General features: G+C 43.1%; 1 protein-coding gene across 11 annotated transcripts in view; it reads right to left on the bottom strand.

Moving 5' to 3' along the window:
* REPS2 (RALBP1 associated Eps domain containing 2) overlaps positions 1–25,945 on the bottom strand; it is a 441,759-nt gene that overhangs the window by 393,935 nt on the left and 21,879 nt on the right. Inside the window, exon 1 of one of the 11 annotated variants that reach the window (XM_069757324.1) lies at positions 19,263–19,290. The exons of the other annotated variants lie outside the window; for them this stretch is intronic. The gene's annotated coding sequence lies outside the window, so the exon portion shown is untranslated. Of the gene's footprint in view, positions 1–19,262; positions 19,291–25,945 lie in introns of those variants that run through there. 11 annotated transcript variants of the gene reach the window in all.

Raw genomic sequence — 25,945 nt, 5'->3', positions numbered from 1 at the left:
CTGTGTATATAATTAATATGTTTGAGGCTATCCTGATATTGCAAAAAAAAATTTTGAAAATGGCGCCCGCCGCGCCTGAGCAGTAGCAGCTATTAGTGATCAGATAGCTGCCACTGCGCAGTCTCCGGTGGCGCCATCTTGTTAGAGAAAAAAAAATCCTCTGCCAGTGCCTGTGCAGTAGCAGCTACCGGCGATCACCAATGTGCAGGCAATGGCAGTGCCATCTTTGAGGAGGATTTTTTTTTCTTGGCCCGGAACACAGTACAAGAATAGGTCTTATTTTTATGCTTGCGCGGTTCACCATGCGGTATAAATAATAAGGCGGATTTATTCTTCGGGTCGGTGCGATTACAGCGATACCAGATTTATATAGTTTTTTATGTTTTTGCTACTGTCACAATAAAAATGCTTTGTATTAAAAAAATACTTTTTACGTTGCCATATTCAGAGAGCTGCAACTGTTTTATTTTTTGGAGAACAGAACTGAGAACTTACTTTTTGCAAGGCAAAATGAAGATTTCTTTGGTATAATTTTGGGGTACAAAATATTTTTTGATCGCTTTTCATTCAGATTTTTGCAATGGAAAATGAATAAAATCCAGCAATTTTGTTATTTTCTTTATTTATTAAAATTTTTTTGTAGTAAAAGTGATAAGACCAGTTTGTTCCTTAGGTCGGTACAATCACAGGGATAGCCGATTTATGTTTTTTATGCTTTGCTACTTTTACAGACTATAAACAGTATTTTACAAAAATGAATTTGTTTTTGCATCACCATATTCTGAGAGCTATAACTTTTGTATTTTTTTGCCGAATGAGACAATTAGGGATTGGTTTTTGCGGGACAATTTGGCATTTTCATTTATACCATATTTTTTTAATGTATATCTTTTTGATATATTTTTATTCACTTTTTTGTGTCAGCATGATGAAAAGGCTGCATTTTTTACGTGTGTTTTTTATTATTTTTTTTTTACAGTGTTCACTGTATGAAATAAATAACATGACAGTTTTATAGTTTGGGCCATTCTGGACGGGGTGATACCAATTGTGCATACTTTTTTTGTTTATTTTTGTTTTAATACAAAGGCTTCATTTTTAGTGGCAAAACAGATTTTTGTGTGCATATTCCATGTTTTTTTTTTACTTTTTCACTTAGTCCCACTGTGAGACATAAATAATTGTTACTTTGATTATTGGTCTTGTGCATTGCAGTACTCGTGTACTGCAATGCCTGAAACCTATCACTGCTTCCCTGACTCAGCCTATTAGACCCTGCTTATAGCAGGACCTAACAGGCCACCGTACCCTGTTGTCATCAGATGATCTCACGTTGCGATAACAACTACTGACACCCATGATTGCAATTATGAGGGCCGATAAAGTTAAAGGGGGTGTTTTAACCCCCTTTAACCACTTAAATGCCATGATCAGTTCCAAAATCGATCAGAGTCAATGCTGCAGGGGAACAGCTGTCACCCACAGGATTTTTGCCACGAAGAGGGAACTATTCATTTATTTCTCACCACCGTTTTTAAATGTTGATGAAGAATGACCGCCTTTTTAATGCTCGTTAAGTGGTTAAAAAATAAATATGGGCTCTGATTGGTTGTTATGGGCAACAAAACCAGTTTTTCTTTCAGATAAATGAGGCCCTTTGCCTATCTAATGTAATGTATATGTTTTCAGAAATTATCCAAAACATACATTTCTATGCTTGGGGATTCAAATGTAATAATTTTATGAAGAAAATGTGAATACCATGCCAAACACTAGAAATTCCCCAGAAATTCCTCAGATCTTTGTTCTGACCTATGTTTTGAGCTACCTTCCATGAGAACAGAAACATATGCACAATACTAGATTAATGATCACAGCGCTTGCAGTATATTTAGACAGGTTCTTGCATGTCTCACTATCACCACTGTAAATGTTTCTTTGTGAATTACACTTCTTGAGTTTTACAACTACTCACAATTGCGCTTTACTTACCAGTAATTAAAGATGCACTCTCACTAACATTTTTCTTGTTTAAATGATGTATATACATGTTTTTCATGTACAGCACCATGGAATCAATGGTGCTATATAAATAATAATATGTCATGTAGTATGAGTGTATTAATATACTCACCTACTGTGACACCCCAGGAGTCCGGATGCACTAGCCAAAACTGTGCAGTCCATGCAAGTGTCCCCAAAGGAGAAGATCCAGCTGACTTCCAGTCCAGATGACGTCCCGTGGCGACGGCAGAAGAGGATCCCACTGACCAGAGGGAGAGACGACTGCTACGACCAGGATGGACGAACCACTTATCGCCGCTGCAGCAAGGTGGGACACATTGCAAGATTCTACAATTTAAACGGGCAACGCCTGGGGCAGAGGGCGAACCCCCAGGAGAAGGATGAACAGGCCCACAAAGCTGGCGAGCCAAGTAGGTCGGAGGACGACCGATCCTCCCAGTTGTGAATGACGGCATCCCGATGAACACTTTACTGGATTACGGCTCTCAGGTGACGACTATGCCATATATTCTTTACAAACGGTACTGGGCTGACTCTGACATTGCCCGTGACCCAGATAATGATCTGACAGTAGTCACTAACAATGGTCAGTCTTTGCCACAAGTGGGGTATAAGGAGGTGACCATTAATGTGGGGCGAGTAGAAATGAAAGCACAAGGTCTGATAATTGCAGACATTGATCGACGAGAATGTAACCCAATGACCTTAGGTACTAATATGATAGAAAACTGTCTTGGCAAGGCTATTGTTTTGTTGCAACCGGTAGCCTGCTTGTTCCAGTGAGCAGTGGGTCCTGCAAAAGGAAATCAAAGCATCAAAGTATTATTATTTGGTGTGTTCCACTAGCCCTAACACCTGGTGCTCCGAAACGCGTTGAATAAAGCCACTTATTCATTGGATTACCCATCTGGACTTCTAATTTTTCAAGCAGCGCAGAGAAGAATCTACCCTTATATCCCATTTTTTTTTACTAAGGGTATGTTACTGGAGATAAAGGAGGCTTGGGTGATCAAAGACAGTTGTAGCCCCTGGGAAGCTCCGTTAGTCCTCGTTAGAAAGAAAGATAGTACCATGAGAATGTGTGTTGACTACAGGCGAATTAACAGCATTACACACAAGGATGCCTACCCATTACCTAGAATTGAGGAGTCACTAGCTGCACTGAGATCCGCTAACTATTTCTCCACCTTAGATCTCAAGTTCAACTACATGCCAGTTGGGCTTCGCAACGCACCAGGGACGTTCCAGAGGATGATGGAGTATTGCCTTGGACACAAGAACTTTGAAACCGTTCTGTTGTACTTGGATGACATCATCGTCTTCTCCAAAACCTATTGTCATGAATTCCAGTCCGTGGTGTCACAAATTCGTCATGTACCCGCTCTCAGCACGTAACTTGGGGTTGTGCCAGCAAGGGTTAATCTATCTCCCCACTCTCAGTCCAGCATTCAACCTCTGTCCTATCCTGTAATGGGAGCATAAATCACACACCAACCCAGGCCACACACCCGCTCATACACGCTGCCACCACTCACACGGGCGATGAGTCCCGGAAATAGTACTAATACCGTCTACCACTCATACGGATCATACAGTTTAAGGCTATGGATTCTTTTAGAACATTCAATGTTCAACTTGTTAAAAATTTTATGCTTTAATACAAAAAGGTTCAGTGCTTACAGTAAGAAAAAGGTATAAAAATATGAAAATAAAAAGACATACAACGATGCAAAACAGTACAAAATAAATAGGAGAAAACTTACAGAAATAGCTATCTTGTAGTCTGCTTCTGCTCCCTGGGGGGGGGGGGGGTGTACATGGAGTTGGTGGAACACATCAGCTTCGGCTGCCCTCACATGTGAACAATTTTTGCATGTATACAAGCCAAATTTATAGAGTCAACCTGGAGGTCAGATTTCTAGACCAGCCCCTCAAGTTGATATTCTAATTGCTTGTTTTTGATTGGACCACGGCCGCGCCCCCAATTAATATATTATTTCTCTGAGATTCTTCCTGTAAAGCTTGCCACAGATAGTGTCAGACTGTAAGTGACATCTCTCTTCCAAAGAGCTAGGAGGTGTCAAATGTTCCCTTTCTTCTTGGATCACAGCACGACCCCCCTGGTGAGATTTGGAGACAGAAGTCTGCTGTCTCAGGAAAATACACATCAACACCTGGGGGAGACCTGCCTTCAGGACAGATGTTACATTATCACTAGTCAAACAATGTTCACTGCACACATATACAGTATATATATATATATATATATATATACATACTTCAGCACACCTATGAAGACCACTTGAAGCACATGGCCGAGGTGTTCGAAGCCCTGTCTAACTTTGGCCTGAAAGTGAAGCCATCCAAATGCCACCAGCTAAAGCCCAAGGTGCAGTACCTAGGTCACGTGGTAAGCGCCGAAGGTGTGGCTGACAAAGTCTCTTATCAGGGATTGGCCAAAACCCAACAACATTCATGAAGTACCGCAGTTCCTCGGGTTGGTAGGCTACTACTGGAGATTCATGGGGGCTTTACCAAGATAGCTGCACCTCTGCAAGACTTAATAGTGGGTCAATCCAAGAATGCTAAGAACAAGAGTCCTCCTTTCAAGTGGAACGACAGGCTAGAAGAATCCTTCACTTGGATGAAGCTGGCTCTCACAGGTGTTGAAGTTCTGGCCTATCCTGACTATGACCAACCATTTGTACTTTACACAGACGCCAGCAATGTGGGATTAGGAGCCATGCTGTCACAAGTGCAGAAAGGCAGAGAGAGAGTGATTGCCTACGCCAGCAGGAAGCTTTGTCCCACTGAAAGGAACCCCGACAACTACAGTTCCTTTAAACTGGAATTCCTCGCCATAGTCTGGGGCAGTAACGGAGCACTTAAAGCAGTACCTGGCTTCGGTGAAGTTTACTATCTATACAGACAATAATCTGCTAACCCACCTTGAAACTGCAAAGCTGGGTGCACTGGAACAGCGATGGATGGCCCGGCTGTCAAACAACGAATTTACCATCAAGTACCGAGCGGGACATAAGAACGCTAATGCTGTTGCACTGTCCAGAAGGCCCAATTTACCAGACGAGAGAGAAGATCTGAAGGCATATAAATAAATCGAGTTATCAGCCTTCTACCACCCAGTTGCGGCCCAATGCTCCCAGGAGTTGAGGAACAAGCGCTGCATTGTGCAAGAGGCCACGTTAAACCCATTGCCCCACCATGAGTTGGCAGAAATGCAGGATAACGATCCAGCAGTCTGCCTAGTAAAGCAGCTACTGCAACATGCTGACTCACACCCTGATCCAGATGGTCCACAGGAAGCGCAGCAGTTGTGGAAGGAGAAGGGCAATCTGTTCATCTATGAGGGTAAGCTGTGTCGAAGGAACATCAACCCACGCACTCATGAACTGATCTGGCAGGTGGTAGTTCAGAAGTGGGATGAGCCAATGATCTTAGAGGCGTACCACAATGGAGCAGGACACTTCGGGTAGAAGAAGTTGGAGGTCCTACTTCGTGAAAGATTCTACTGAATTGGCATGAGGACAGCCATTGAGAAGTGGTGCCAAGAATGTGGCCCCTGCAACCTGCGCAGGAAAGACCGCAACAGCCAGTGAGCCCCATTACAGCCAATAATCACCAAACAGCCGCTTGAACTGGTAGCCTTGGACCACGTGAAGCTGACCCCAAGCCATTCAGGCTATGTCTACGCCCTCACTATAGTAAGTCATTACTCAAGGTTCCTGGTAGTCGTGCCTGTTAAAGACCAAACAGCAAAGACGGCAGCCAAAGAGTTCCAAGAACACTTTTGTCGACCGCACGGTTACCCTGAACAAGTGCTCATTGACTAAATAAGGACCAGTCTTTGAAGCAGAAGTGTTCCAGGAGTTCTGTAATCTGTACGGCTGTAAGAAGATCAGGACATTGTCGTACCATCCACAGACAAATGGCATGTGCGAGAAGATGAACCAAGTGGTAATTGACTTGTAGAAGAACTTGCCCCTGGAAGAGAGAAACCAGTGGCCAGAAAAGTTGCCAGACTTAGTAGATCTATACAACCATATCCCGGTGAACTCCACCAACTGTACACGTGCCTATCTAATGAGAGCGAGGCCTGGCAAGTTACCTATTGACTTGGTCATGGGAGTCCTACCACCTGAAATCACCTCACCAGATGCAGACTGGGATACAGAGCGGCAGCAGCAATACCGCAAAGTGCAAGAATGTGTGGAGAAAAGTTTGCCCCAGGCAAGACAGAGGCAGGAGAGAAACTATAATCAGCATGCAGTTCCCTTGTCACCTAGAGAACAAGTACTCACTCGGAGAGACGAGTGCACAAACTAGATGATCAGTGGGAGGCTGAACCATACACCATCATGCCTTCAAACTTTGATAACACCAATGTGTGCCTTATCAGTAAAGATGGAGGAGAATCCTCAGCAGCAGTATCAAGGGATCATCTGAAATTATGCCCTGACCAATTGAAAAACAAAGAAAAAGATCAAGATCCCCCTCAACCCATAGAAGAGGAGGAATAGAAAAATCATACCATTCTTGGAGACTTTCCCCAGTCATGGACATAGGTAAACCAAGCCATCATAGTACCTGTCTTGATCTTTTCCCAACCTACTGTACCTGAAGCAGCAGAGACTCTAGATCCATCAGCTCAAGCATAAGATGCCACACCACAGCGGAGCAAGAAAATCTACCTCCTGCTAACGGTGAATCTGCCAGACCCATGGTGAGTCTAAGAAGTCGCAAACGGTTGCCCAGTTTTCCATTACAATGCAGGCCTACTAGTAGCACAGACACTAGTAAGTCCACAACAGCAGCAGCAGACACATCAGACCAGACTAGGTCATCAGAGGTACCTGTACTGCGTAGATCCACCCGTAGTACCAAAGGTCATATCCCAGCCTGATATAGGGACTAAAATGTTAATGTATTAATGATTTAAATAAGTTGAAATGTATATAATTGCAACCACTAAGCGTATGAACCTACAGAGACTCTGTAAGAACTTTTGAGCCACTCTATTTTACCTGTTGAAGGACAATTGGGCCACAGGACTATGTGTGGTCAGGACCTTCATTGTGTATATTTCCCCAACCTGACATAAACATAAACCATTGGCGTGGCTGAAGAGCCAGGTAAAGTCAGGTCTGGAGTCCCATAGCCACGCCTGGGAATGAAGCAAAGGTGGGTTAGGTGTTATGATCTGGTAATTCAGTACCACAATGGACATAGAAGTCAGAGCACATACAGTGACCTGACAATAACCCAAAAACATAGAACGAGCTCTGAGACGTGGGAACTCTGCTGACCGCAATCCCTAATCCTCTCCAACCACACTAGAGGCAGCCATGGATTGCGCCTAACGCTCCCTATGCAAATCGGCACAACCTGAGAAACTAGCTAGCCTGAAAATAGAAAATAAGCCTACCTTGCCTCAGAGAAATACCCCAAAGGAAAAGGCAGCCCCCACATATAATGACTGTGAGTTAAGATGAAAAGACAAACGTAGAGATGAAATAGATTTAGCACTGTGAGGCCCGACTTTCTGAACAGAGCGAGGATAGGAAAGGTAAATTTGCGGTCAACACAAAACCCTACAAACAACCACGCAAAGGGGGCAAAAAGACCCTCCGTACCGAACTAACGGCACGGAGGTACACCCTCTGCGTCCCAGAGCTTCCAGCAAGCAAGAAAACAAATAAGCAAGCTGGACAGAAAAAAACAGCAAACAAAATAGCAAAAGCGGAACTTAGCTATGCAGAGCAGCAGGCCACAGGAACGATCCAGGAGGAAACAGGTCCAATACTAGAACATTGACTGGAGGCCAGGATCAAAGCACTAGGTGGAGTTAAATAGAGCAGCACCTAACGACTTCACCACATCACCTGAGGAAGGAAACTCAGAAGCCACAGTACCACTCTCCTCCACCAACGGAAGCTCACAGAGAGAATCAGCCGAAGTACCACTTGTGACCACAGGAGGGAGCTCTGCCACAGAATTCACAACAGTTAGGGAAGGGCCCACCGAGGAAACTCAAAGTCCTTAGGGTAACACAAATGGACCAGTGTTGCCCTCAGGAACTTAATTGTCAATTGTTTACCGTTTTTGAGGTTTTTGTAATTTTTCATTTTTGAAATCTTGTAATAGCCATAACTGTTCATTTGTTAATAATGTTTGTTTGCTAATAATAATGTTTGTTTTATGTTTCCTCAGTCCGGGAGTACTGAATTTTACTAGGGGAGAATGTGTCACCCCAGGAGTCCAGATGCCACAGTGGCAATGCCTCCCGCACAGGGGGTGATGCCATGCCTGGAAGCAAGAAGGGATCCCTTTAACAGGTAACTTTAGCATGCAACACTTTCCTGACTCCAGACCAGAAGGGGGAGCTCTAAACCCAGTTTCAGGGGAACTTCCCTGATAAGTTCTGGTCTGGAGGTGGGGTTAGTCAGTCAGTCAGAGCTAGTCTGTGGAAAAGGAAGCAAGTGAGGAGAAGCTGGGGATAGGAGCTGCGACTGAGCTCACCCCAGGATTGAGCGCAACAGACCGGACACTGGAGTCCGTGGATGTGTGGGAACTGCATGCCCAGCAGCTGAATCCAGAGAACTGGAGATTGCAGGTCTCCTGGCCACAGCTGACACCCGAAGGCACAGCAGCAAACTAGAGCCCGGAGTCACCACGAGGAAGTGACACCTGGAACAGGCTCAAGCTGCCTGCCATGCGGGTAGGGTTCCACTAAAAGGACAGACTGAGAGAGGGACTTGAAGAGAGCTTAAGGCATCAAGAACCTAAAGAACGGTGCAGTAGGGAGGCTTCCAACCCCACCTGGCTAGGGGGATTCTGAACTGCTTCCAGGCTGCCTCGATCTCCAATACCACCTGTACTTGTGCTCTGGACTGCACCTACAATTAAAGGTAAAGAAAGTCCCTATGTCCTCCAATCATTCCTGCACCCCAACGTCCACAACCCCTCATAGACTGGTAGCCCTGGGGCCCTGCTCCACCTGTGTGGAGCAGGACCATCCTAGCGGCATCCCAATCGGCCCCAGTGGTCCTTTTAAACAGTGTCGGCCATCTATAGCCGAATACCACAGGTGGCGTCATGAACAATCCCCTACAAAACATTCCCTCATCTCTTTTAATTGTGCTCCCCGGGCCACGGACCAGGTCACTGCTGCCGTGACCACCCCTTTAAGAACTGTCCGACCCGGCTCCGAGTACCCCACGGTCCTAGCGGGTGTTGCACTACCGCCACTCTCTCTGGTGTTCAGTGCCGATCTCCTGCTGTTCTCAGTGACGTCACAGCAATTGCGACTAGCCGCCTAGCTCTATGCATGAGCCGGAAGTCTGTTAGGCCTCGTTCCTACTTGTGTATAAACTCGGTAACTGAATGAGATAAAAAATTCACATTGCACATGCACCAAATGTTATTCAATGAGTCAGTGCTCATCTGCATTTTTTTCCTCAGCTGAAATCGTACAGAGGGTAAAAATCACAGCATGCAAATCAATGGATGTGAGAAAAGAAAACGAACAGCACATGGACCATTTGTATGCTGTCCAATTCTTATGGACACATTACTATTATGTAGCATAGAACACTGTTAACAGTCCTGTAAATGATTGTAGAATAATACAAAAAAAAGAAAAAAAAGCATTACATACGGATGTCATACGGGTGGTTTGTGAGAAAAATAGCATTGTACTCGCATGACACTCGCATGGCACACGTCCTACTTTTCTGGATCAATATCAGAGCGATTTTTTAAACGCAATTGGAAACGAAGTCTTACAATGAAAGCCTGAGGGTCATGGTTCTGCCACTCCATCGGCTTACACTGTAAGGCCGGCGTCACACTCAGCGTAGGGAAATACGGTCCGTATTTTACAGGCGTAATACGCAGAAATGATCCCAAAACAGTGATCCATATGTCATCCGTAGGCAGGGTGTGGCTGCGTATTTTGCGCATGGAAACCTCCGTATGTCATCCATATGGCATCCGTACAGCGAGATTTTCTCGACGGCTTGCAAAATGGACATAGAATAGATCCATGGGCTCAAATATTCGTGAAAACATATATACAGTCTATATATATATATATATATATACAGTGGGGCAAAAAAGTATTTAGTCAGTCAGCAATAGTGCAAGTTCCACCACTTAAAAAGATGAGAGGCGTCTGTAATTTACATCATAGGTAGACCTCAACTATGGGAGACAAACTGAGAAAAAAAAATCCAGAAAATCACATTGTCTGTTTTTTTAACATTTTATTTGAATATAATGGTGGAAAATAAGTATTTGGTCAGAAACAAAATTTCATCTCAATACTTTGTAATATATCCTTTGTTGGCAATGACAGAGGTCAAACGTTTTCTGTAAGTCTTCAAAAGGTTGCCACACACTGTTGTTGGTATGTTGGCCCATTCCTCCATGCAGATCTCCTCTAGAACAATGATGTTTTTGGCTTTTCGCTTGGCAACACGGACTTTCAACTCTCTCCAAAGGTTTTCTATAGGGTTGAGATCTGGAGACTGGCTAGGCCACTCCAGGACCTTGAAATGCTTCTTACGAAGCCACTCCTTCGTTGCCCTGGCGGTGTGCTTTGGATCATTGTCATGTTGAAAGACCCAGCCACGTTTCATCTTCAATGCCCTTGCTGATGGAAGGAGGTTTGCATTCAAAATCTCACGATACATGGCCTTTATTCATTCTTTCATGTACCCGGATCAGTCGTCCTGGCCCCTTTGAGAGAAACAGCCCCAAAGCATGATGTTTCCACCACCATGCTTTACAGTAGGTATGGTGTTTGATGGATGCAACTCAGTATTCTTTTTCCTCCAAACACGACAAGTTGTGTTTCTACCAAACAGTTCCAGTTTGGTTTCATCAGACCATAGGACATTCTCCCAAAACTCCTCTGGATCATCCAAATGCTCTCTAACAAACTTCAGACGGGCCCGGACATGTACTGGCTTAAGCAGTGGGACACGTCTGGCACTGCAGGATCTGAGTCCATGGTAGCGTAGTGTGTTACTTATGGTAGGCCTTGTTACATTGGTCCCAGCTCTCTGCAGTTCATTCACTAGGTCCCCCCGTGTGGTTCTGGGATTTTTGCTCACCGTTCTTGTGATCATTCTGACCCCACGGGGTGGGATTTTGCGTGGAGCCCCAGATCGAGGGAGATTATCAGTGGTCTTGTATGTCTTCCATTTTCTAATTATTGCTCCCACTGTTGATTTCTTCACTCCAAGCTGGTTGGCTATTGCAGATTCAGTCTTCCCAGCCTGGTGCAGGGCTACAATTTTGTTTCTGGTGTCCTTTGACAGCTCTTTGGTCTTCACCATAGTGGAGTTTGGAGTCAGACTGTTTGAGGGTGTGCACAGGTGTCTTTTTATACTGATAACAAGTTTAAACAGGTGCCATTACTACAGGTAATGAGTGGAGGAAAGAGGAGACTCTTAAAGAAGAAGTTACAGGTCTGTGAGAGCCAGAAATCTTGATTGTTTGTTTCTGACCAAATACTTATTTTTCACCATAATATGCAAATAAAATGATAAAAAAACAGACAATGTGATTTTCTGGATTTTTTTTTCTCAGTTTGTCTCCCATAGTTGAGGTCTACCTATGATGTAAATTACAGACGCCTTTCATCTTTTTAAGTGGTGGAACTTGCACTATTGCTGACTGACTAAATACTTTTTAGCCTCACTGTATATATATATATATATATATATACGTCAGTGAGACACACATATATATATATTTATATTTCATACAGCACGAGATAGCAGAAAAGCCGGTAATTCAATTGCCGGCTTTTGCTATCTCCTTCCCAAACCCGACATGATATCCCTTTTTTTGGCATATTCCTCACTACTAATGTTAGTCGAGTCCGAGTGCAAAATTTGGGGGCTCTAGCTGTTAAAATAAAGGGTTAAATCGCGGAAAAAACTGGCGTGGGCTTCCGTGCAGTTTTCTCCACCAGAGTGGGAAAGCCAGTGGTTGAGGGCAGATATTAATAGCCTAGAGAGGGACCATGGATATTGCCCCCCCCCCCGGCTAAAAACATCTGCCCCCAGCCACCCCAGAAAAGGCACATCTCTAAGATGCGCCTGTTCTGGCATTTAGCCACTCTCTTCCCACTCCCCTGTAGCAGTGGGATATGGTATAATAAAGGGTTAATGCCACCTTGCTATTGTAAGGTGACACTAAGCCTGGTTAATAATGGAGAGATGTCAATAAGACATCTATCCATTGTTAATCCAATAGTAAATGGTTAATAAAACACACACATATTATGAAAAAAGTATTTTATTGAAATAAAGACACTGGGTGTTGTAATAGTTTTTTATACTCTTAATCCAAATGACGACCCTCATTCTGTAAAAGAAAAAAAAAACAAGCAACAATATCCCATACCTTTCCTGCACTCAGTCACGTCCCACGCTGTAAATCCATCTGAAGGGGTTAAATAATTTTACAGCCAGGAGCCTGCTAATGCAGCCTGCCCCTGGCTGTAAAAACTGGGGAATGAATTGAAAGCAGGGGAACGTAGCATGGTAGACTTGCGGTGTCTCATATCCTGTCGGGTTTGATAAGGAGATTTGATTATCGGCTTTTATGCTATCTAGCGCTATCTCACTGACATATATACGAGGGGCGATCCAAAAGTAATGATAATCGGTTATTTCTATTGCACACAGAAATTAAAATAGCATGTTTTCTTCTCTCTTAGGTACCCACTAGTCCAGGAAATAAAAATCACTTAAATAGACCACGATTCCCAGGAGCTACATTCATTTGAATATGATCTGCTGAGGAGTGAACATCAAAATGGAAAAAAACGAACTCAGAGCTGTCATCAAATACCTCTGCTTGAAAAAAATGACTACCAAAGACATACACAGCAACTTGGTGGAAACATTGGGGGACTCTTCTCCTCCATATTCCACAGTTGCATGCTGGGCCAAGGAATTTAAGCTGGGAAGAACATCGACGGAAGGAAAGAGGTCTGGATACACATGATGAGAGCATTATACTGCCTCTGTACAAATCCCTAGTTAGACCGCACATGGAGTACTGTGTCCAGTTTTGGGCACCGGTGCTCAGGAAGGATATAATGGAACTAGAGAGAGTACAAAGGAGGGCAACAAAATTAATAAAGGGGATGGGAGAACTACAATACCCAGATAGATTAGCGAAATTAGGATTATTTAGTCTAGAAAAAAGACGACTGAGGGGCGATCTAATAACCATGTATAAGTATATAAGGGGACAATACAAATATCTCGCTGAGGATCTGTTTATACCAAGGAAGGTGACGGGCACAAGGGGGCATTCTTTGTGTCTGGAGGAGAGAAGGTTTTTCCACCAACATAGAAGAGGATTCTTTACTGTTAGGGCAGTGAGAATCTGGAATTGCTTGCCTGAGGAGGTGGTGATGGCGAACTCAGTCGAGGGGTTCAAGAGAGGCCTGGATGTCTTCCTGGAGCAGAACAATATTGTATCATACAATTATTAGGTTCGGTAGAAGGACGTAGATCTGGGGATTTATTATGATGAAATATAGGCTGAACTGGATGGACAAATGTATTTTTTCGGCCTTACTAACTATGTTACTATGTTACTATGTTACTATGTAAGGACGCCCATCCACGTCCCTCAATGAAGAAAACGTGAAAAAAGTTGAAGAAGTTGTATTGGCAGATCGAAGAGTGACTATCAGGCATGTAGCTGAGGTCCCAGGGATCTCATATGGCAGTATTCAACGAATCCTTGCAGAAGAATTGCATATGAGAAAGGTCTCCGCGCGTTGGGTGCCAAAAATGTTAACCGACAAGCAAAAGAAGAAACGAGTTGACATTTCAATAGCAAATCTCGAAAAGTTCCAAGCAGACAAGGAAAATTTTTTGTCACGTTTTTTGACCATGGACGAGACCTGGATCCACCACTTTGATCCTGAAACTAAACAACAATCGATGACGTGGAAACGAGCCGACGAACCGACGCCGAAGAAATTCAAAGTGTCAAGCTCAGCAGGGAAGGTTATGGAGTCTGTTTTTTGGGACGCTGAAGGAATTATTATGGTGGACTATTTGGAGAAGGGAGCCACTATTACGGGCTCTTACTACGCAGAACAAATAAGAAGATTGTGGGAGGCTATCAAGGAGAAAAGGCGTGGCAAACTGCGGGCTGGAGTGCTGTTTCACCAAGATAACGTGCCGGCTCACAAAGCTGCAGTTGCCATGGCTACCATTCAAGAAGCGGGCTTTGAACGGGTGGAACACCCCCCCTATTGACCAGATCTAGCCCCCAGTGCCTTCTTTCTCTTTCCTCGGCTCAAGGAACACCTCCGGGGCAAGAAATTTGATGACAATAGCGACGTGATAACCGCTGTTGGGGATTTTTTTGAGGGTCAAGATCAAGAATTTTTTCTAAGGGAATTCTAAGTTTAGAAAAGAGATGGACTAAATGTATAGACTTGTTAGGAGACTATGTAAAAAAATTTAAAAAAAATTTGACTATATTCATTGTGTTTAGTATTGATTATCATTACTTTTGGATCGCTCCTCGTATATATCCCTATACTATGTGTAGACATTTGTTTGATCTAGTCTATTCTAACCTGTCAGTGTGATTTTACTGTACACCGCGCTGAATTGCCGGCTTTTCTCTAGAACCCCGCTGCGTATTTTTCGCAAGTTACACTGATGGTCCGTGTGTAATCTGTATTTTTCTCGCCCCCATAGACTTTCATTGGTGGATTTTTTGCGCAATACGCTGACAAACGCAGCATGCTACGATTTTCTACGCCGGTAAAATACGGCTGAGAAACATACGGCAGATAGGAGCTGCCCGATAGAGAATCATTGGTCCGTGTGCAATGCGTAGTTGTTGCACCTCTCATACGTCCATAAAACTCTCTAGTGTGACTCCGGCCTTAGGGTTCACTCACATCTGTGTATATAAAGTAGCTGAGATTATCAGCCAGAAAAGTTGGAGAGTGTCAGGCGAGTGTCATACATTTTTTTTCTCACCTAGCATCTGTATGACATGCGAATGCAATTTGTTTTTAACATCAGCTTTTACATACAGTAATTCTCTATGTCATATAGTAATTCTCTATGTTTACAATACATACAGATATACAAGTGCTTCTCACTAAAGTAGAATATCATCAAAAAGTTAATTTATTTCAGTTCTTCAATACAAAAAGTGAAAATCATATATTATATAGAGTCATTACAAACAAAGTGATCTATTTCAAGTGTTATTTCTGTTAATGTTGATGATTATGGTTTACAGCCAATGAAAACCCAAAATTCATTATCTCAGTAAATAGAATAATTAACAAAAAACACCTGCAAAGGCTTTCTAAGGGTGGTTTCACACTTGCGTTTTTGTCTGCAGCGTTTTTTGCACAAAAAAACGCATGCGTTTTTTTCCCTATATTTAACATTGAAAACGCATGCGTTTTTTGTTGTACGCGTTTGGTCGTGTTTTGAAACGCATGCGTTTTTTTGCTGCATGCGTTCTTTTTCAGAAATGCAACTTGTAGTATTTTTGAGAGGCGTTTTTTTGACACATAAAAACGCATGCGTTTTCATGCGTTTTTTTGTGTCAAAAAATACATTGAAGTCAATGGAAATGCATGCGTTTTTAAGCACATGCGTTTGTTTGCTTTAAAAACGCATGCGTTTTTATTTAAAAAAAAAACAGAAAACACACTGATATGCCACCCTTTAGGGTTAGGGTTAGGATCCCTTTAGGCTTAGGGTTAGGGGTAGGGTTAGGATCCCTTTAGGGTTAGGGTTAGGGTTATGATCCCTACCCCTAACCCTACCCCTAACCCTAACTATTTCTGTTTATAGTGGGTTTTTTACTTTATTTTGATGATTGGCAGCTGCAACACATTTCTCAGCATGCGTTTAAAAAACGCAAACACATGAAAAAACGCATGTAAACGCGTCAAAACGCTGCGTTTTTTTTCACCACATGCAAAAACGCATGCGTCAAAAAAAACGCAGCGTTTGCATGCGTTTACATGTGTTTTTTCACCATGCGTTTTTTAAAAAAACGCATGCGTTTTGAAACGCAAGTGTGAAACCAGCCTAAGCGTTTAGAAAGGTTCCTAAGGCTATGTGCACAATTTGCGGATTAGGCTTAGGAATTTCTGGTGCGGATTCTGCCTCTCCTGACAGAAAACGCACCTGCGGATTTGTTGCGTTATTTGCGCAGTTCCGCATCGTTTTTTATGCGTTTTTGCTGCGGTTTTCTTGCGGATTTGCTGCGTTTTTTACCCCTGCGGTTTTCTATAATGGAATGGGTACAAAAACGCTGCAGATTCACAAAAAAAGAAGTGAAATGCTACTTCTTTTAAACCGCAGCGTTTCCACAGCGGATTTTCCGCAAAGTGTGCACAGCATTTTTTTTCTCATTGATTTACATTGTACTGTAAATCAATTGCGGATCTGCAGCGTTTCTGCACCTCAAAAAACGCAGAGAATCCACAACGTGTGCACATACCCTTAGGCCGGCGTGACACTACCGTGTTTTACGGACATAAGAGAGGTGCTGAAAAAACGGATTGCATACGGTACAATGCTTCTCTATGCCCCAGCTCCTATCAGCCGTATTTTACTGATCCGTATTATACGGTCTTCTACGGCCGTAGAAAATCGCAGCATGCTGCGTTTGTCACCGTATTGCGCAAAAAATATGCCAATGAAAATCTATGGGGCAAGAAAAATATGGATTACACACGGACCAGCAGTGTGACTTGCGAGAAATACGCAGCGGTGTTAGAGAGAAAAGCCGGCAATTCATTGCGGTGTACAGTAAAATCACACTGACAGCTTACAATAGAATAGGTAGAATAAATATGTACACATAGAATAGGTATATATATATATATATATATATATATGTCATTGAGACACATATATATATATATATATATATAACAAGTCACTGGCTTTACTACTCTGGCCTATAAGCTATCTCGCGCTGGATGAAATATTAATACAGTGGGGCAAAAAAGTATTTAGTCAGTCAGCAATAGTGCAAGTTCCACCACTTAAAAAGATGAGAGGCGTCTGTAATTTACATCATAGGTAGACCTCAACTATGGGAGACAAACTGAGAAAAAAAAATCCAGAAAATCACATTGTCTGTTTTTTTAACATTTTATTTGCATATTATGGCGGAAAATAAGTATTTGGTCAGAAACAAAATTTCATCTCAATACTTTGTAATATATCCTTTGTTGGCAATGACAGAGGTCAAACGTTTTCTGTAAGTCTTCACAAGGTTGCCACACACTGTTGTTGGTATGTTGGCCCATTCCTCCATGCAGATCTCCTCTAGAGCAGTGATGTTTTTGGCTTTTCGCTTGGCAACACAGACTTTCAACTCCCTCCAAAGGTTTTCTATAGGGTTGAGATCTGGAGACTGGCTAGGCCACTTCAGGACGTTGAAATGATTCTTACGAAGCCACTCCTTCGTTGCCCTGGCGGTGTGCTTTGGATCATTGTCATGTTGAAAGACCCAGCCACGTTTCATCTTCAATGCCCTTGCTGATGGAAGGAGGTTTGCACTCAAAATCTCACGATACATGGCCCCATTCATTCTTTCATGTACCCGGATCAGTCGTCCTGGCCCCTTTGCAGAGAAACAGCCCCAAAGCATGATGTTTCCACCACCATGCTTTACAGTAGGTATGGTGTTTGATGGATGCAACTCAGTATTCTTTTTCCTCCAAACACGACAAGTTGTGTTTCTACCAAACAGTTCCAGTTTGGTTTCATCAGACCATAGGACATTCTCCCAAAACTCCTCTGGATCATCCAAAGGCTCTCTAGCAAACTTCAGACGGGCCCGGACATGTACTGGCTTAAGCAGTGGGACACGTCTGGCACTGCAGGATCTGAGTCCATGGTGGCGTAGTGTGTTACTTATGGTAGGCCTTGTTACATTGGTCCCAGCTCTCTGCAGTTCATTCACTAGGTCCCCCCGCATGGTTCTGGGATTTTTGCTCACCGTTCTTGTGATCATTCTGACCCCACGGGGTGGGATTTTGCGTGGAGCCCCAGATCGAGGGAGATTATCAGTGGTCTTGTATGTCTTCCATTTTCTAATTATTGCTCCCACTGTTGATTTCTTCACTCCAAGCTGGTTGGCTATTGCAGATTCAGTCTTCCCAGCCTGGTGCAAGGCTACAATTTTGTTTCTGGTGTCCTTTGACAGCTCTTTGGTCTTCACCATAGTGGAGTTTGGAGTCAGACTGTTTGAGGGTGTGCACAGGTATCTTTTTATACTGATAACAAGTTTAAACAGGTGCCATTACTACAGGTAATGAGTGGAGGAAAGAGGAGACTCTTAAAGAAGAAGTTACAGGTCTGTGAGAGCCAGAAATCTTGATTGTTTGTTTCTGACCAAATACTTATTTTCCACCATAATATGCAAATAAAATGTTAAAAAAACAGACAATGTGATTTTCTGGATTTTTTTTTCTCAGTTTGTCTCCCATAGTTGAGGTCTACCTATGATGTAAATTACAGACACCTCTCATCTTTTTAAGTGGTGGAACTTGCACTATTGCTGACTGACTAAATACTTTTTTGCCCCACTGTATATATATATATTAATATTTCATGCAGCGCGAGATAGCTTATAAGCCGGTAATTCAATTGCCGGCTTTGCTATCTCCTTCCTAAACCCGACATGATATGAAACATGGTTCACATACAGTAAACCATCTCATATCACCATTTTTTTTGCATATTCCACACTACTGTTAGCAGTGTGTATGTGCAAAATTTGGGCTATTAAATTAAAGGGTTAAATGGCGGGAAAAATTGGCGTGGGCTCCCGCGCAATTTTCTCCGCCAGAGTAATAAAGCCAGTGACTGAGGGCAGATATTAATAGCCTGGAGAGGGTCCATGGTTATTGGCCCCCCCTGGTTAAAAACATCTGCCCCCAGCCACCCCAGAAAAGGCACATCTGGAAGATGCGCCTATTCTGGCACTTGGCCACTCTCTTCCCATTCCCGTGTAGTGGTGGGATATGGGGTAATGAAGGGTTAATGTCACCTTGCTATTGTAAGGTGACATTAAGCCAGATTAATAATGGAGAGGCGTCAATTATGACACCTATCCACAATAGCATGAAATGGTTAAAAAAACACACAATATTGCAAAGTATTTTAATGAAATAAACTCACAGGTTGTTGTAATATTTTATTCCACTCTCAATCCACCTGAAGACCCTCGACCTGTAACAAATTAAAAATAATAAACCAACAATATCTCATACCTTCCATCGATATGTCTGACAATGTAAATCCATCTGAAGGGGTTAAATTATTTTACAGACAGGAGCTCCGCTAATGCAGCTGTGCTCATGCCAGTAAAACCCCAGCGAATGAATGGAAAGTAGGTCAATGACCTGTAGTTACCTTCATTCGCGGTGATGCGCCCTCTGCTGGCTGTCCTCATATGACCTCGAGGCTGGGAAAATATTCAGAAAAGTTCCCACGCTCGAGGTCATATGAGGACATCCAGCAGAGGGCGCATCACCGCGAATGAAGGTAACTACAGGTCATTGACCTACTTTCCATTCATTCAAGTTCCTAGGGGGTCTACTTTCCAATATGGGGTCACTTGTGGGGGGTTTCTACTGTTTAGGTACATCAGGGGCTCTGCAAATGCAACGTGACGCCTGCAGACCAATCTATCTAAGTCTGCATTCCAAACGGCGCTCCTTCCCTTCCGAGCTCTGCCGTGTGTCCAAACAGTTATTCCCCCACATATGGAGTATCAGCGTACTCACCAATTTCTCCTGTTACCCTTGGGAAAAAAATTGCGGGCTAAAAGATCATTTTGTGGAAAGAAAAAATGATTTTTTTAATTTTGACGGCTCTACATTCTAAACTTTAGTGAAACAATTGGAGGTTAAAAGTGCTCACCACACATCTAGATAAGTTCCTTAGGGGGTCTTCTTTCAAAAATGGGGTCACTTGTAGGGGTTTCCACTGTTTAGGCACATCAGGGGTTCTACAAACGCGACATGGGTTCCGATCTCAATTCCAGCAAATTTTGCATTGAAAAGGCAAACGGCGCTCCTTCCCTTCCGAGCTCTGCCATGCGCCCAAACAGTGGTTTACCCCCACACACAGGGTATCAGCGTACTCAGGACAAATTGGACAACAAATTTTCAGGTCCAATTTGTCCTTTTACCCTTGGCAAAATTAAAAATTTTGGGTGAAAACATCATTTTTTGTGAAAAAATTATGATTTTATTTACAGCTCTACATGATAAACTTCTGTGAAGCACTTGGAGGTTCAAAGTGCTCACCACACATCTAGATTAGTTCCTTAGGGGGTCTACTTTCCAAAATGGTGTCACTTGTGGACAGTTTCCACTGTTTAGGCACACCAGGGGCTCTCCAAATGCGACATGGTGTCCGATCTCAATTCCAGCAAATTTTGCATTGAAAAGTCAAATGGCGCTTCTTCCCTTCCGAGCTCTGCCATGTGCCCAAACAATGGTTTACCCCAACATATGGGGTATCAGCGTAGTCAGGACAAATTGTACAACGACTTTTGTGGTCCAATTTCTCCTGTTACCCTTGGTAAAAATAAAACAAATTGGGTCTGAATTAAAAATTTTGTGAAAAAAGTTAAATGTTCAATTTTTTTTAAACATTCCAAAAATTCCTGTGAAGCACCTGAAGGGTTAATAAACTTTTTGAATGTGGTTTTGAGTATCTTGAGGGGTGCAGTCTTTAGAATGGTCTCACTTTTGGGCATTTTATGTCATATAGACCCCTCAAAGTCACTTCAAGTGTGAGGTGGTCCCTAAAAATAATGGTTTTGCAAATGTAGTTGTAAAAATTAGAAATCGCTGGTCAATTGTTAACCCTTATAACTTCCTAACAAAAAAAAATTATGTTTCCAAAATTGTGCTAATGTAAAGCAGACATGTGGTAATGTTATTTATTAACTATTTTGAATGATATGACTCTCTAATTTAAGGGCATAAAAACTAAAAGTTTAAAAATTGCAAAAGTTTCAAAACGTTCGCCAAATTTCCATTTTTTTCACAAATAAATGCAAGTCATATCGAAGAAATTTTACCACTATCATAAAGTACAATATGTCTCCAGAAACCTTTCTCAGAATCACCAGGATCCGTTGAAGCGTTTCAGAGTTATGACCTCATAAAGTGATAGTGGTCAGAATTGAAAAAATGGCCTGGTCAGGAAGTTGAAAACAGGCTTCGGGGTGAGAAGGGGTTAAAGCAAATGACAAACATAGAAAAGTCCTTTACTTGTACAAAACACTCCCCACTTTTTTAGTTAAGGTGTTTATAACATATACAAAATTAACTCAAGGTATGCTCCAATATTTGGCTTAAAAAGTAAAAGTAGAAAAGAGTAACATGCTGTATTTATCATTTTACACGAGCCACTGTGTTAAATGAGGTGCATGTTAAGACTGTCTAGTCTAAGTTTACACTGTCTAATTATTACATGCAAAGTGTGGCAGTTTACCTTTTAGATTGCTAAGACTAGTTGTCTCTTTCCGGTCCACCTATGTTTCTGCAGTGAGCTGATATGTAATTATCTTTCTGCTGGGAGCCATGGCAGCCTTCTATATGAACCCCAGCTGACAATCTCAAGCGACCAGTTATTTAGTTAGTTTCAGCTAGACCTGGGCTCTTTGATACTTTGTTCCTGTGTGCTATTTCGTATAATCTGATCTGACTTCGACTTGTATTTTGACTACCAGCTAGTCTTCTGATTTTGTCGTAGACATGACTTCTTGGTTTTGACCCTACATGAGAAACCGTCTTGCCTCTGATTAGACCAGGCCCCTGTTCATGGCTTTAAAGGGTGAAGATTTGGGGTTTCTTATGCCAAGTCTGTGATCTCTGATGGACATAACAATGGGATTAGAACATTTTCCACATAGCCTAAACTTTAACAGTACAGTTTAAAAAGTTAAGTGACAATCGCTTATCCAATACTTAATTAGTGAAAAAGTTTCAATCAGTGTTATAATATTAGAAGTGTGGCTATCAATGGTGCTATGCCTGTTAAATACACTAGAGGTGCACAACACTTGGTTACTGATACATCTATTTTTTCTCAAGAACACTGGACCATGCCACACCAAAGGAACAACAAACGACCTACTACCAACATCAAACACTTTGTGATATTGTGTCAAATATTAGAAGAACACTAATTAGGAATAATGTTTATGGAAGAATGCTATGAAGAAAGCATCTGCTATCCAAATAAACATTGTAGTCAATTTCAAATTTGCCTAAGACCATGTGCATGTTCCACAATGCTTTAGGGAAAATGTTCTATGGACAATAGTGGAACTGTATTTTTAGCACAAATGCACAATGCTATGTCTGGAGGAAAAGAACACCACCCCAACACAAAAAACATCAGCACATCTGTGAGGCATGATGGAGGAAGCATAATAATTTTGGCTGCCATGTGAACAATGAGCAAAACAATGACACAAAAACCACAAGTAAAACTATACAAAGTTTTATAAAGAAGATAACTTGCATTTTGTAACGGCCAAGTCAGAGTCCTAACCTAAAAATTCATGAGATGTGAAAATATTTAGTAACTGACACACATTTGCAGGAAAGAATAATCATAAATACAAATCTTATTGGCAGCTACAGGAAATATTTGATGGTGGTGATTGCTGTAATAGGAGGCTCTGCAGGTTAAGAAATTCAAGGGCCTAGTCACGTTTTTACCTATATTGTGAATATTTACTCAATGTGCTCAACAAAAGTTATGAATTGAACAACTGTCTATGTGCTTGTGATTATCTATGATAACAGTTGGACCACATTTATTAGTGATCATTGCAAATGTACTGATAATTCCAAAGGGTTAGTTACTTTTTCTTGCAACTGTAAGTTTTCAGATTGGGCCTCCATGCAGTGGACATTTTTTTGCACAACTTTTAAAAACATGGATATCTTTAAATGCATTAAAGGTTTTAGATTAAAAAAACAAACCGTACTTTACTCACCCTCATTGGGTGCAACTCTGAGTCTCCGTGGCTGCTCCTGATGTCACATTGAAAACGCTGCAGCCACTAAGTGAGCTCAACGGTTCTACCTGAGTTGACGGAACGAGGCACTGAGCTCAATGACTGGCTACATACGTCAACGTGCTGCAGACATCAAGGCTACGTTCCCACGATGAGCTTTTGAAGCTGCAGAATTTCGCCACCTAATATTTAAATTAGGTTTTTCATTGTTTTTTTTTTCAAATGTGTTTTTATCGCGTTTTTGACGCTGCGCTCTTGTGTGCTCTTTGGTGTGTCATCTACTATATAATTGTCTAAGGGTCACTTTGGTCTGTCTGTCTGTCTTTCTGTCTGTCTGCCACGGATATTCATTGGTCGCGGCCTCTGTCTGTTATGGAAATTCAAGTCGCTGATTGGTCATGGCAAAACGCCCACGACCATTGCCACGACCAATCAGTGATGGGCACAGTCCGGCAGCAAAATGGCCGCTCCTTCCTCCCCGCAGTCAGTGCCTGCTCCATACTCCCCTCCAGTCAGCCCTCACACAGGGTTAATGGCAGCGTTAATGGACCACGTTATGCCGCCGTGTAATGCACTCCATTAACACAGCTATTAACCCTGTGTGACAAACTTTTTACTATTGATGCTTTGTATGCAGCATCAATAGTAAAAAGATCTAATGTTACAAATAATAATAATTAAAAAAAAGTTATTCTCACCCTCCAACGTGGCGCTGTCCTCGGCAGTGCAAGCGGCAGGTTCCGGTGCCAAGGATGCTATGCGAGAAGGAACTGCCATGACGTCACGGTCATGTGACCGCGACGTCATCACAGGTCCTGCGCTCATACCAACCCTGGGACCGGAAGCTGCCACGTGCACCGCACACAGGCGCCAGGACTTCAAAGAGCCTTCGGAAGGTGAGTACATGTTTATTTTTTATTTTAAGTCTTTTTAACCACGCATATAGTGCCCACATTGTTATATACTACGTGGACTGTGTTACATACTGCGTGGGCTGCATTGTATACTACATGGCTGCTATGTACTATGTAGGCAGTGTTATATACTATGTGGGCAATGTTATATACTGCGTGGGCTGCGTTATATACTACATGGCTGCTATATACTATGTGCGCAGTGTTATATACTATGTGGGCAATGTTATATACTGTGTGGGCTGCGTTATATACTACATGGCTGCTATATACTACTAGCTATTGAACCCGTTCTATGCCCGGGTGGCGAGCATTTATATTGGTATATGGTCTCCATCCTGGTATGTGCTGCTCCATCCTGCGTCCCCATCCTGTCATGTGCTGCTCCATCCTGCCATGTGCTGCTCCCATCCTGCACCCCCATCCTGTCATGTGCTGCACCCATCCTGCGCCCCCATTCTGTCATGTGCTGCTCCCATCCTGTGCCCCCATTCTGACATGTGCTGCCATCCTGCGCCCCTGTTCTGTCATGTGCTGCTCCCATCCTGCGCCCCCGTTCTGTCATGTGCTGCTCCCATCCTGCGCCACCGTTCTGTAATTTGCTGCTCCCATCCATTTGCCCCATACGCTGCTCCATAAAGGTTTATGACCCCCATAAGATGCTCCATATTATATGCCCCGTACACTGCTCCATAAAGGTTTATGGCCCCCATAAGATGCTCCATAGTATATGCCCCCGTACACTGCTCCATTATGGTTGATGGCCCCATAAGATGCTCCATAGTATATGCCCCCGTACACTGCTCCATTATGGTTGATGGCCCCCATAAGATGCTCCATAGTATATGCCCCTGTACACTGCTCCATTATGGTTGATGGCCCCCATAAGATGCTCCATAGTATATGCCCGCGTACACTGCTCCATTATGGTTGATGGCCCCCATAAGATGCTCCATATTATATGCCCCCGTACACTGCTCCATTATGGTTGATGGCCCCCATAAGATGCTCCATATTATATGCCCCCGTACACTGCTACATTATGGTTGATGGCCCCCATAAGATGCTCCATATTATATGCCCCCGTACACTACTCCATTATGGTTGATGGCCCCATAAGATGCTCCATATTATATGCCCCCGTACACTGCTCCATTATGGTTGATGGCCCCCATAAGATGCTCCATATTATATGCCCCCGTACACTGCTCCATTATGGTTGATGGCCCCCATAAGATGCTCCATATTATATGCCCCTGTATACTGCTCCATTATGGTTGATGGCCCCCATAAGATGCTCCATATTATATGCCCCCGTACACTGCTCCATAAAGGTTTATGGCCCACATAAGATGCTCCATGGTATATGCCCCCGTACACTGCTCCATTATGGTTTATGGCCCCCATAAGATGCTCCATAATATATGCCCCCATACACTGCTCCATTATGGTTTATGGCCCCCTTAAGATGCTCCATAATATATGCCCCGTATGCTGCTGCGATATATAAAAAAAAAATACCATGCTCCCCTATCGTCGCTGGGCGCCGAGTGCTGGGGTCCTGAGCAGGCGGGGACACCGGCGCACAGTGGGGGTCAGGTGCCGGTATCGCCGCCAGCTCAGGCCCCCCAGCACTTGCTATACTCACCTGTTTGTCCCGTTCCAGCGCTGCCCGCCGCTTCTTCCGGCTCCTCTGGCTGTGACTGTTCAGTCAGAGGGCGGCGCGCATTAAGCGCATCATCGCGCCCTCTGAACTGTGAAAGTCACAGCAGAGGACCCGGAACACGGAGCCGCACGCAGCGCTGGAACTGGGGACAGTTGAATATACTTACCCTCCTGGCGGTCCCTGCCTCTCCTTTGGAGATCGCGGTGTGCGTTCAGTGTTTACGCATACCGCGATC

This window comes from Ranitomeya imitator, chromosome 3 (assembly GCF_032444005.1).
Source record: "Ranitomeya imitator isolate aRanImi1 chromosome 3, aRanImi1.pri, whole genome shotgun sequence".
NCBI classification, from domain to species: Eukaryota; Metazoa; Chordata; class Amphibia; order Anura; family Dendrobatidae; genus Ranitomeya; species Ranitomeya imitator.
This window is presented reverse-complemented; position numbering and strand designations above follow the sequence as displayed.